The 13,608-nt window shown below is 38.7% G+C and overlaps 1 long non-coding RNA gene across 2 annotated transcripts; it reads right to left on the bottom strand.

Moving 5' to 3' along the window:
* Window positions 1-319: 319 nt before the first annotated feature.
* On the bottom strand, window positions 320-5,266 carry LOC141652259 (uncharacterized). 2 transcript variants are annotated; one of them, XR_012547085.1, is made up of 6 exons: window positions 5,044-5,266; window positions 4,736-4,799; window positions 3,244-3,369; window positions 2,831-3,013; window positions 1,510-2,697; window positions 320-398 (listed from the first exon to the last, which is right to left on the bottom strand). It is a non-coding gene; the product is annotated as an uncharacterized LOC141652259 (long non-coding RNA). The 2 variants fall into 2 exon arrangements; XR_012547084.1 differs by having other exon boundaries at window positions 1,510-3,013.
* Between the last annotated feature and the right edge of the window lie 8,342 nt (window positions 5,267-13,608).

The following is a 13,608-nucleotide window of genomic DNA, read 5'->3' on the forward strand; positions in this document are numbered from 1 at the left end:
TGGTTTAAAACCCATAAAATATGGGAAATTGCACTTAATTAACCAATACCCTTAATAAAGAGGGGTTTGATGCCAATACAGAGGTGATAATTACTAATAGGTCCCAAATACAAGACAACCGCTAGACCTAGATTGAACCAATACAGAGGGGATAACTACTAATAGGTCCCAAATACAAGACAACCCTTAGACCTAGATTGAACCAACCACTCTACTCAGTAAGATATATAAGTTTGTGCACTTCGACCAAGGTGAGACTATGCATCCAAGTAATAAGCTGCGCACGGAAAACAACTTTTAGATAGTTAGAAGAATTTAACTAGGCTTCTAGAACCATTGGCATGTTTGTGCAGCAACAGCAGCGAGAAACAATTATTGCACTCGAAAGCTGGGTAGACCTACATCATAACCAAGACCAACTATACATAAGTGTACGTCTTCGCCGCCTATTTGAACAGAAGGATTTCCTTCTCTACAGACAACTGAATACTCATATAAGTATATAACATACATACAGTAGAATATATACAACAACAAAGGCAAATTAGTTTACTCCCTCCACCTTAATCATATTCTCTATATTCTAGTTTAGTGTACGACTAATGTCAACTTTGAACGAAATTTATCAGCATGTCAGAGATTTGCTATAACAGAAAGGAAGGAAAAGTTGTACGTTTGATAAGTACTACTCCGTATTTACTTCGTAACAAGCACATCCCTTACCTAAAGTTACACACTTCCTTCAAATTTCAGTCTTAATGTCATGAAAAATGGGACGCCACAGAAACACAAGATAAAAATTGAAAAGAAAACTAAAATGAAAAAAAAGGGAGGGTCAAAGTAGATAAAATTAGCTATCATGAAAGAGTAAACTTTGAGGTAATTTGAACGAAGCGAAAGATGCGAACACACAGAAGTAGATCGCCTCCATTGCTGTTCTAGAGAGAGGAGGGAGAGGAGACGGGATAATAGCAACCGAAAGTGACCAAATTGCGACATTTTGTCTCATCTTAGAGCAGATTCAATAACTTTGAAGAATGCTGCAAATTCAATTAATAAACTAAGCAGCTATACCACGAATACTTACGATCCTAATCTTAACACTCAAACTGAACCTGATACCCAAAAATGCATACATTCCATCAAATAGTCATGAAACTTGGTGATTAAAACAACTTATAGCAACAATCTTCAGATAACACATTAAACCAATACCAGAGATGCTAGAGTACAAAAATTTCAAACAGCGAGCTTAGATGCCTAATTATGTATTGGTGCTTCACAATACAAATGCTAAAACTTTCACCAGTAGATGAAACACTAAACGACAATTCCAACAAACTAAGCGTAAATTAGTAAGCCAAATCAGGCTCAACAGAATTTCCAAACAAAATTGATAGATGAAATAACCACTAATCCAAATGTTAAAATACCAAATCACGCAAGACGAACACCTGCTACAAACACCTTTAACAGCATAAACATTTATGGGAAATTAAATCACCGTACTTAGGGCCGGTGCAACCAATGGTAGTCCCCACACCTCCATTGAGCTTAAGCACCACAAGCTTATTGAACAACTCCTTCGTTTCTGCCGCATCCCCTACAATCAATTCAGCAACACAAATTACATATCAATCAACAACTACGTCTAACACAAAACTCCGCACAATGGAATGGTCAGGAAAGAAAGGTTTCATAGTAGCTCCAATTGTGTCCTTCAAAGTAGATGGCACAGAAACAGGGCAACTAAAAACCCATACACCAACCATAAACACAATCAGCAAAATTTGGTACATCAATCATGATTAAGACTCTGATCATAATAACAAATATACAAAAATGAATGTATCCCACAACTCTTTAGTTTTCACCACATCTACAATTATTTCATGAACACAAATCACATATTAACTCAACAACTACATCCAACAAAATCTCCGAGCCCCCATACACCAAATTTAAACACAATTAGGAAAATTAGATTATACAATCCACAATAATAAAGAGACTAATCATAATAACAAATATACAAAAAACCTAATCGGTTACTTTCCGCATTGAAGCATGAACTTGAGTCTGATTTCCTTCGCCTTAAACAACAACTATGATTGCATACCAAAAACCCAAATATAAAAATCAATCCTAAAGAGTAGACGTAAACGAAAAAATCAAATAAATAAAGAAAACGAGAAACATGGGATTGGGCATCATAGTAATCACCAGGCAAAGAAGCAACAGAAGAAGATGAATAAGGGGAAGAAAAGAAGGGCTTAAAAGGTAAAATGTAGAGGTGGGATACGAGCAAAAAGAAGGAAAAAAGGGAGTAAGTCTACAGGCGAGATAGAAGTAGCAAAAGCAGAGGAACAACGATATAAAAACGCAATTTATACCTCTGTATATGGACTCGCAAAACCCTTTGAAGTGTTAACAAATCCGACTCTAAAACAACCATCTGAAAAGAAAGACCCCAAACAACCACTAATGACTCAATCAACTGTAATTCCAAATAATTAAGCAAATACCCATTTCAGTCAACATCATTATTGTAATTGCTGATTGACTCGATTGATTGATAAAACAAGTTACAAAAAAACAACAGCGTATCTCACTTGTGAATAAGCAACCCGAAGTGGAGAGACAAGGAGAAAGCGGAAAGGAATCACCTCATTAAAAGCAAAACCTAGCAACTGCACACTATACACATCAAAAAACAAACTGCAATCAATAAGAGTTCAAACAAAAACCTATAATCCAATATGAAATCAAATGAGGAATAAAAAATGAGCAAGATAAAACCGTAGAAAGTTGCTTTCGCCGCCACTCTCACCTCCGTAGCCTGGAATCTTGTTCTCCCTTCCAAAGCCGCCTCAAATGAACTTAGAAATTGTCCGCCCAAAGCATAAGCTTTCATATTTTGCAAAATCTAGGGCATTCCAAGGTCCACCATCTGGGCACCAAATGTCGATCTTGGAAGCAGATTCTTGAAAGTCATGACAATGACCATAACCACCTATCATAGATTCAATCATGTGACTTATCATGCAAATATATTTCTGATCACTGTGTGACCAGTAACTTCAGTGGCCAAATGCTAGGATGATTCCAGACCATCATTTTTACTAAAGAGGGTAATGGAAGTCGACCAACACCATAAAATATATTTTGGTGTTTATGTGACAATAATAAGCAAAGTGATTTGGAAGTTATGAGGGAAAAAAGGAAAAAATCTAATATGTTTACCTTCTCTTGTGTGGAACTTTTGACAACATCCATCAGACAAGGCACGCATCTAGAAGTGTCCAAGTATTCAACTGCAGGATCATAGCACGACAATAGGCATATACAGAGATATGTCTCGTAATGGAGCTGTTCATGGATGAAAGAAGCAACTGTGTTAGGAGATAATTTTTGGATTATGATAAAAAAAAAGTAAAATGACTTTCTAAATTGGCTACCTATAGAAATCAATTGAGAGATTGAGCAAATTAACCTTGCTTGATTACTTTAAATACGGGATTCTTGTAACAAATAATTCTCAGAACAACTTTCTTACCTAATGTAGTTGTTCCTACCTCCAATTCTATTTCCATTAAACTTGTATTAATGCCATGAAGTACAACCTGTTTTTACAATGGCTGCCATAAGTTTATCACGAATCACCTCCTTAATCGATCTTGAAACCCGCGGTTAATATCGTCGATATAGTCACCAAAAAAGTACAGTAACACAATCTCGGGGGCTCTTGTCCACTACTACTCTTACACCAAAAGCAAAACAAAAATTTTTGTCCCTAATGTCATGCAACTAATTTCAAATTTAAGCATTATATCCATTGTAGTGACAAGAGTTAAACTTAGTACCGAATACAATTGATCTAAACAGCCAGAGAACAATATGCTAACATGAAACAATCCCTGAAGCAGCCAACACAGCCAACACAGGCATCAGTAAACGATCAGCCTAAGAAAAGTAGCATTGTCGACTCCGTGTAAAAAAGCAAAAAGAGAAAACATAATCGTATAAGCTTGAAGATACAATGGAGGTAATATACTCAAGTTAGCCAATGTCTAGATTCTTATTGATAGTATTATTATTTCGTGTTATTGCTTTAGCCTTTTTGTTGCCTGCAATATCCACATTTGATTTCATATACTCTGGACATTAGCAGCTTATTGGGGCCTGTCCCTACCACCAATATCCAGCCAACGACCAAAAAATGACAAAACTACAAGAAATAACATTTTATAGGACTAAAACACTAATTCCGAGTTTTGTGAGAGGACCGAATGAAGGGTGGCAGCAAAAATGCCTTTTGATTAATGCATATTTGTTTATGACTGCTTCCGACATTAAAGGCATCGGTTCCTGCAAACCTCAGGTACGAAATAATGAAACAACTAACCCACGTGAATTATTCAGTCCGTAAAATAGTCAAATAAATATGCATAATGATAATTATTAGTAGCAATAAAAACAGCGTACTAGTGAATTATCAACAGATAAGACACCAAGAATCGCTACATAATCAAACATAACATGGAAATCATGGAATGTTAGATGAAATCACGATTAGCACTTGTGTATAGCAAAAAGCAAACAAAAACATCACACTTTCCACGGCGTTAATTAGTACTAATTGTTATTGGAGTATCAAAGGAATATCAAATCGTGAAGTTTAGAGAAGGTGATAGCCAACCGTACAACAAGAGCAAAAAGATGAAGAGAGAAATGCCTAATCATTTGTCAACCTAAATGCCTCCGGCATCGAAGGCACTGGTTCCCGCCATTTTCAACAACTGTAATTGCACAAAACAGAATGTAAGAATCAAATTAATAAAAATAATTAACTTTGTTGGTGTGATTCTGTGGATACCCTTTTGAGCCACAAATTAATACATGCAGTCAATTAAAACCTCAAAAAAGCTCCAAATTATTGCATGCCATCAATTTAAACCCAAAACTAAACCCTAACTTATGTAATTTAATTCACAAATCAATAACAGATAGGAAGAAATCACACAATTCAGCAGAGCAACTAACCTGCTACTTGTTGGTGATAGATTCCATTCTTGATCGCCATTGTTGTTGCTTTAATGAGTAAGAGAAACGGAAGAAAGATTCAGCAGGGTACATTATCACGCCCACAAAACCCAGAAATTAAATTAGGAAGTAGCTTAATGGTGGTGATAAATTGGTACACATAAAGAAAGAGAAATCGCATCAAGTAAAGAGAAAGAGAAAGTGATTAGAGAGAAGAGGAGGAAAGAACGATAAAGAGTGTAGAAAAAAGCCATGGGTAAAATGGGAAAAAATGGCAATAATTACTGTTCTGGGAACGGTAACCACAACTTGGGTTTTGTAAAGGTTATAGATAGATAGATAGATAAATAGATAGATATAGATAGATTTAAATTTACAATGGAGTACCACGACATATGTACATTATTACCGTAGTCTTCTTTCTTTTAGTCTTATTAGCTACTGCAACAATCTCTTTGTATCCGCAAAGAAATGCTAAACGGTCGACTGAAATCGAAGACTGGGTCATCAACTTAACAATATCCCGCTCCATACGACGTTGGCCACGAGAATGAAACACACTACGGCTACAGTTCTTGCTCTGGCTCAATTGCTCTCTCATTTTCTAAAATCGATTGAGTTATTGTTACTGCGCAAGTTTAGCACCAAAACTTGGGAGAGACGATTTCTCACTAAGTTATTGAGAGACCAAACTTTCGTACCCATTTATTTGTTTTTCGTGACCCTTTTATTGTTGATCGTGACATAGTAATTTCGTACCTTTTTACATGATAAATGTACTTTTATCTTTCATCATGACTTGTACCTATTTTATTATATCCAGTACCATTTTTTCTTAAAATTGTAAAATAGTCTCTCAATAAACTTATTATGAGACCGTCTCTCAAGAGACTTACTCCAAGTTTAGTATCTCGGTCCATACAAACCTCGTTGTAAGTCCTTTGTTCATCTCGATAGTCACATTTATTACCTTAGCCTTCATTCATCTGAAGTCTTGTTACAATCTCATTTTTCGATTGACAGTATAAAAATACAAATTAGATAAAACGTAAATAAATTACCAAAGGGAATAAGCGGCGAAGGTAGGGCCTCTTATCTGTTGTTTGACGACTTGACGTCCATAGTAAAGTATTCTAGCCCAAATACAGATTTACAATTCTTCATCCTGCACATCAAACATATTTCATCATTTCATATTCAGAAAAATTAGCATTATAAATTATATAACAAATTTTTTGAAAGTAATATAAACAAACAAATGAAACAAAGAGGTGTAGAGTTTAAGTATGAATATAGAGTACGTTAGATATTCTATATTTCTATAATGGCGAAAATTATGTAAAATATGGTCAAATAGAAATTATAGGATAGCTTCCCTTGAACCCTTGATATACAATACGGAGCATAAGTAAAGCAAATTCCAAGATTTCAAATATTTGATGAAATCTCTACTCTACTTATTGACCGCTCATTACAATAATGGTAATATTTTCATTTGCATAAATCACGGCTTCAATTTGGGTAACAAATCATTAATTAGTAAATTTGATTATGATTAAATTTATTATGGTAATAAATATTTTTGACACTATGGAAACTTTCTTCTATAACTTATTCGTATTATGGGAACTAGTTTAGACCCCGTGCAATAAATGCACGGTATATAATTTTTTTTATATTTTGAATAAATACTTATATAATAATGTCATCTCATTAGTTGTTCATATTTCTCGTCATTATATTTACTTTGATAAAAAAAGGGTTGAAGCTGAAAATTAATCAATATGCGAAAATGTATTTTACAGAAAATATTTTTATATCACAAAGTAAATGATTTCAAATTATACTCTCTAATTTTTTTTTTTTTAGCCACGAAAGTAATAATAACGATTTACAGTTTTGTTTTATACATAGTATAAGTCAAGTCATTCTCAAATAACAACATCAATAAAAGATTTAACAATTAATAGTTTTATATAAATTTTATTTATATTTTAGTTAAAAATATTCTAATATTTTTAGTGAAAATAGTATAATTTAATGAAAATATTATAATTTAATGAAGAAAACCATAATTATTAACTTCCTTATTTAGTAAATGCACTTAATTGTAATTACCTTCCTTATTTAAGAAGATGCTTTTTGGAGGAAAAATTTGTAAGAATGTCTATTCATTTAGTAAATAGGGGATTTGTTTACCTATAATTAAAAGATATTCTCTCAAGAAAGTTTTATTCCCTCTAGCATAAACTCTACGCCCTTCTCTGATGATGACTAAAATAATCGTTCCACGAAAAAATTTAAAATGCATCAATCGTTTGGGGCGGCCCCAATGAGGAGGTCTGCATCGCTTTGATCGATTTCAGTCTTAGGAAACTTTGGATCCAAGGGTTCAAGTGTCCCCTTCGATGGGGGGGGCGTATAAGGATTCCCTTAGTAATGGTGTGTCACCATCATTTGCTATTCGTCAGGGGTTGGATTTCAATGTGACTAACAATGCGATCTATGAAGATATATCAGATGATGATGTAGAGGAACATGAATATGCGAATGACCCCACTTACCCTACTATTCTCTTAACCAAGGAGGAGAAAGCAAAGATACGATTATAGTGGAAGGACTCGTTAATCATTAAAATGTTCGATAAGAATATTGGGTATTTCTCCTTGTTGCGCAAAATCAAGAAAAAATGGGCAATCAAAGGAGGCCTAGTACTTACGTGTAATACTACGGTTTTATGAGTCTTTGGGTACTCTATCGAGTGGGGCTTACTTTGTCGAGTAAGTAGTTTTTGACGCAAAATAGTAGACTGCATGTAGGGTACTCGATCGAGTGAGTTGGGGACTCGATCGAGTAAGGGGCACTCGATCGAGTAAGTGCCTTACTCGATCGAGTAAGTGAGTTTACGGGCTGAGTTTTGACGGGTTTTGTTAATGATGCGAGATTAATATATAATGATGACCGTCACTTTTTCTAATCTTTTTAACATTCTAAAAACCTAATTGAGAAGTAGAGGAGTTACGTAAGATGCTTTCATCGCATCATTAGCAAATCCCCAAGGCTACGTTCGTCGGATCATCTTATTCTTTATATCGCTGCGATCGTCGTGTCGAGGGTAAGTTCCATGTACCATTTATGTTGGGTTTCGTTGAATTCCTTTAAAACCCTAATTGGGTGATTTTGGGTGATTAGTATGTATGTGGTGGTAATTGTATGAATGTTTGTTATAGGAGGAGGTTTCGTAGAGGAAAGATTCTTATTAGATTCTAAGACCGTCTATGGTGTTTGCGTTTCAGTTAGGGTTTCCCTACTCAGTATTAGTTACATGACTTTGTTGGTGTTGATGTTGTTAATGATGTAGTTGTTGAGTAATTATCGTATTGGATTCTGATTTGGTGATTGTTGGTAGAGTATTGTGATTATCGTATAACTGTCTGTGATCTTCAGAGTGCGTCCCTGGCTGAGTGGAGTCACTTGCGGGAGTGGCTTCACGCCCTTGATTTTCCTTCTGTGGAACCCGCCACGGAAGGAATGTGCACATTAATGGACATGGGTTTATCGCTCAGATAAGATGAGCGGGGCTTAGGTGGGAACGGCTGCGGTCCCCCACTCGCAGTGAGGAGTACTTGTTGCGACGGGTACTCTGGCAGGACTACACACTTCAGTGTGTAGTCAGATATGTGGAGATGGGGTGGAGTTGTGGTGACTGAGATGTTGGAATTGAGTTGTATGTATTATCGTTTTATTGCAGTTGTTGATTTTGTGTAATTAGTACTAACCCCGTTTAAATGTTTTGAAAACTGTGGTGATCCATTCGGGGGTGTTGAGCAGTTATTGAGCAGGTATGAGACGATGCTTATGGGATAGCTGGGATGAGTCACCACGTTGCAGTTTAGAAGTCTTCCATTGTGTCGAACATTTTATAGTTTTGATAGTAGACAGTTTTGAGAACCTTGTATTTCCTTTTATCAGTTTTGGAGTTTGGCATGTATCACTTTAAACGTTATTACTATTTAAGTATGTTTCCTTATTGTCTTTTGATTATCATTGGCTCGGGTAACCGAGAGGGTAGCACTTCCACGCCTTAAGTGGTCCTGATAAGGCACTTGAGTATAACCAATGAACCTAATGAACATAGGGAGTCAAAATAAAATGAACCCGGGGTAGAAGTTGTAGGAGCTAATGCAAAGACTTGGGAGACGTCCTAAAATCGCGAACTCGCCCTACAATTTTGAACCGGTCACCATGAGATATGAGTCGGGATCGCTACGTGTTTATCTTGTGAACTGTGTATCTATATAGTAATGTGTGGTATGAATCGGTGGATGTGTGCATGAGGAGGATGGGAGATGTGTAGAGAAAGATGATGATGATGTGATTTTATATGTTGTTGGTTGAAAGCATGAAAGCATGATAATTGATTTATAATGAGGCATATTAAAAATACGGAAGGAAAGTTGTTTTTGCTAGAGTATACAAGAGGTATGTATATCTATATATGATGTTGTTTATCGTTTTGTATGAAAGTATAATAGCTGAAAGTGTGAGTAAGAACATGCGGGTAGTGTACGAGTCTGCATGACTCGATCAAGTGGGGGGCACTCGATCGAGTGGGGGGGCACTCGATCGAGTAGGTGAGTGACTCGATCGAGTGGGGTCAACTCGATCGAGTAGGTGGTTTTGTGATTTTTGGACAGTACTCTGTTTTTGGGGCACTCGATCGAGTAGGATAGGCAACTCGATCGAGTGGGGTCAACTCGATCGAGTGGGTGATTGGCTCGATCAAGTACGTCTTAGGGAGCTTTCTGGTGAGATTCTGTCTTTGTGGCACTCGATCGAGTAAGGCAGGGTACTCGATCGAGTGGCCTCAATTCGATCGAGTGGGTGGTGACACTCGATCGAGTAGGTGCTGTACAGGTCAGATTCGTGTTTTGAGATATGGGCTGTGTGTTTATGTTTATCTTTTCTTATATAGTTATAAGATGTCGCCGAAAAGAACCGCTTTGTATGCTAGGGCTGAAAACATGAGCATTGATAAGATAGTAAAGATGTTGGAGCATCAAGATGCTCTCACGGAGGCTTTGAAGAGGGTTGGGAAGGATAAGGAAGAGAAACCTGATCACTCCAAGATCAGTGTGCATATTGCGAGGTTTAATCCTAAGGAGTACTTGGGTACATGGGCGCCAATTCTGTTGGATAATTGGCATAGAGAAATGGAGAATATTCTCAACCTAGTTCATTGCCCAGAGGAGTTAAAAGTGGAACAAGCTGCGTTCTACCTGAGGGAAGCTGCCGGTGAGTGGTGGGATAAGGTTAAGGTGAGTGCTTTGGATATATATGTGAAACAGGGGTTACCTGCTATACCGTGGGATGAGTTTAAGAGAGCTATGAGGCGAGAGTTTATGCCAGAGCATGTGCGCAGTAAGCTGAGGGAAGAATTTGATGATTTTAAGATGACATCTGATATGATCGTTGATGAGTATTACCATAAGTTTAATGAGAAATCGAGGTATGCTGACGACATGGGGCTGAACCAAGAGAACTTAGCATTAAGGTTTGAGAAGGGGTTGACACCCAAGATTATGGAGAAGTTACCGGTAGGGGTCCTTACAGATGTTAAGGAGGTATATGAGCGAGCTGGGAGGGCTGATAGGATGGTAGAGATGACCAAGGAGAGAGTTTCTGAAAAGAGAAAGGCTGAGAGTGAGGGTGGTGGTCACTCTAGTTACAAGAGGGGTGGCCATAACCAGGTGAGAGCGTACTCTTCAGGTTCAGGGTTTAGTTCTGGAGCTTCTTACGGGCGTGGTCGTGGTGGTAGTAGCAGTAGTTGGGGGATATCTTGTTTTAATTATGGCGGTATGGGCCACAAGAGGCATGAGTGCACCAGTGCTGTGGGTGGGAGTTTCCAGAGACCGTCACAGTGGAGTTTTTCTCAGGGTCCTTCGCAGAGTTGTGCTAGTAACAGGTCGGCTGGGTCGTGGAATAACCGGGGTGGTCACAGTAACAACCATGGTGAGGCTAACCGCAATGGCGGTAATTCATATCAGAAACCAGTGACGAACAATAACCAGGGGTCGCCAGTTAAGCCGACTACTTCAGCTAACACTGTCTAGGGAGGTGGGCAGAAGACCAGTGGTAAGCTGTTTATGATGGAGAAGAAAGCAGCTGAGGACGACGCTCACGTTATTACTGGTACTTTTCTTGTTAATGGAGTCTTTACCTTTGTTTTATTTGATTCGGGAGCGTCATAGTCGTTTGTATCTTCGAGTCATGTTAAACTGTTGGGTTTGAGTGAGTATGAGTCTGTAAAAGAGGAAGTTTTTATACCGTCGGGTGAGTCTGTATCTTGTGGGCGGTTGTATAGAGGTGTGTCTATGATAGTTGGGCAAGTTGACCTACTAGTGGACTTGTTAGAGTTTCCTTTGGAGGGTTTTGAGATGATAGTTGGTATGGATTGGTTGGGTAAGTACAAGGCTAAGATAGATTGTCATCAAAAGAGGGTTTCCTCTGAGAGGTCCTAAGGGAATTAATGTGTCTTATCGTGAGTTTGTTGTCAAACCCAAAGTTAAGTTGATTGCAGCAGTGACCTTGAAGTCTTATCTGAGGAAGGGGTGTCCGTTGATCTTATGTCATGTGAGGCATCATCGTATGGAGAGTCCGGCAGTTGAGCAAATACCAGTGGTGGGAGAGTTTCCAGATGTCTTTCTAGAGGAGATACCGGGGTTGCCGCCAAAGAGAGAGATAAATTTCAGTGTTGAGTTGAAACCGGAGACGGGGCCAATCTCCAAGGCACCGTGCCGTATGGGTCCTAAGGAGTTGGAGGAGCTGAAGACGCAGCTCGATGATCTGATTGAGAAGGGATACATTAGACCTAGTGTATCACCGTGGGGAGCGCCAGTCTTGTTTGTGAAAAAGAAAGATGGGAGCTTGAGGTTGTGCATCGATTATAGGGAGTTGAACAGAGTTACAGTGAATAACAAGTATCCTTTGCCGAGGATAGATGATTTATTTGACCAGTTGAACGGTGCAGCGTTCTTTTCTAAGATCGATTTGAGTTCGGGTTACCATCAGGTGAAGATTCGGGAGGAGGACATACCAAAGAAAGATTTTACATCGAGGTATGGTCATTATGAGTATGTTGTGATGCCGTTTGGGTTGTCTAATGCACCAGCAGTGTTTATGGATTTGATGAACCGGGTCTTCAGTCAGTTCTTGGATCGGTTTGTGGTGGTCTTTATTGATGATATCTTAGTCTTTTCCAAAACTAAGGAGGAGCATGAGGAGCATTTGAGGCTAGTGTTGCAGACTTTGCGAGACAATCAGCTGTATGCAAAGTTGTCCAAGTGTGAGTTCTGGTTAGAAGAAGTTGCTTTTCTGGGGCATGTGATTTCAAAGAAGGGTGTTGCTGTGGATCCTTCCAAGATAGAAGCAATTACTCGGTGGGAAGCACCGAAGAATGTGGCTGAGATCAGGAGTTTCTTGGGTTTAGCTGGGTCTTATCGACGGTTCGTTAAGGATTTTTCCAAGATAGCTAGACCGATGACAGCTTTGATGAGGAAAGAGAACAGGTTTCACTGGGATGAAAGTTGTGAGACGGCGTTCCAAACTTTAAAGGAGCGTTTGACCACAGCTCCAATCTTAGCATTACCTGAAGGGAGTGAGAACTTTGAGGTGTATATAGATGCTTCAAAGAATGGTTTGGGTTGTTTCTTGATGCAGAACGGGAAAGTGATTGCTTATGCTTCTAGGCAGCTGAAGCCTTATGAGGAGAATTATCCGACGCATGATCTAGAGTTGGGTGCAGTTGTGTTTGCTCTCAAGATTTGGAGGCACTATCTATATGGGGCGACCTTTAAGGTGTTTTCAGATCACAAGAGTCTCAAGTACATCTTCACTGAAAGAAGTTGAACATGAGACAGAGGAGGTGGATGGAGCTGATTGGGGATTATGACATGGATATTATAGACCATGAAGGGAAGGCTAATGTGGTTGCAGATGCCTTGAGCAGGAAGAGTGTGCATTCTTTGTGCACAACTATGTCGTTGATGAGGCTGAGAGATGGGGTGGGGAAGTTGGGGATACATATGATATTGATGGGGCATATTCTGCACCCGCTGACCGAGTCAACATATTGAGCAAGGTCAAAGATATCCAAAGCAAGTCAACACCTTGGATAGCCTAACCGACGCAGCCTGTCGGCCTATCACTTGGGTCTCGGCTAGGACAACTAGTCAGCCGGGACACATATCCGCGTACTCATATCCAAGACCCCTCGGCATGGAGTCAACAGGGCCCGCCGGCCTACCATGGGTCCCTCGGCCGAGGGTAGATCAGTCTTTCCACCTGCTAGCCACTTGGCCACTACGTGACAAAAGGTGAAAGTCTATAAATACTCCTCAACCCTCATTGAGGAAAGGATCCGAAATATAACCTAAACACCTCATAATCTGGTAATATCTTCCTTATCTCTCTACAATATATACTTCGCCAAGTAACACACAACTTATCTCTTTAAGTTCACTGACTTGAGCGTCGGAGTGAGTACGCTCGGCCAAAGCCGAGCCC

This window comes from Silene latifolia, chromosome 4 (assembly GCF_048544455.1).
Source record: "Silene latifolia isolate original U9 population chromosome 4, ASM4854445v1, whole genome shotgun sequence".
Lineage (NCBI taxonomy): Eukaryota > Viridiplantae > Streptophyta > Magnoliopsida > Caryophyllales > Caryophyllaceae > Silene > Silene latifolia.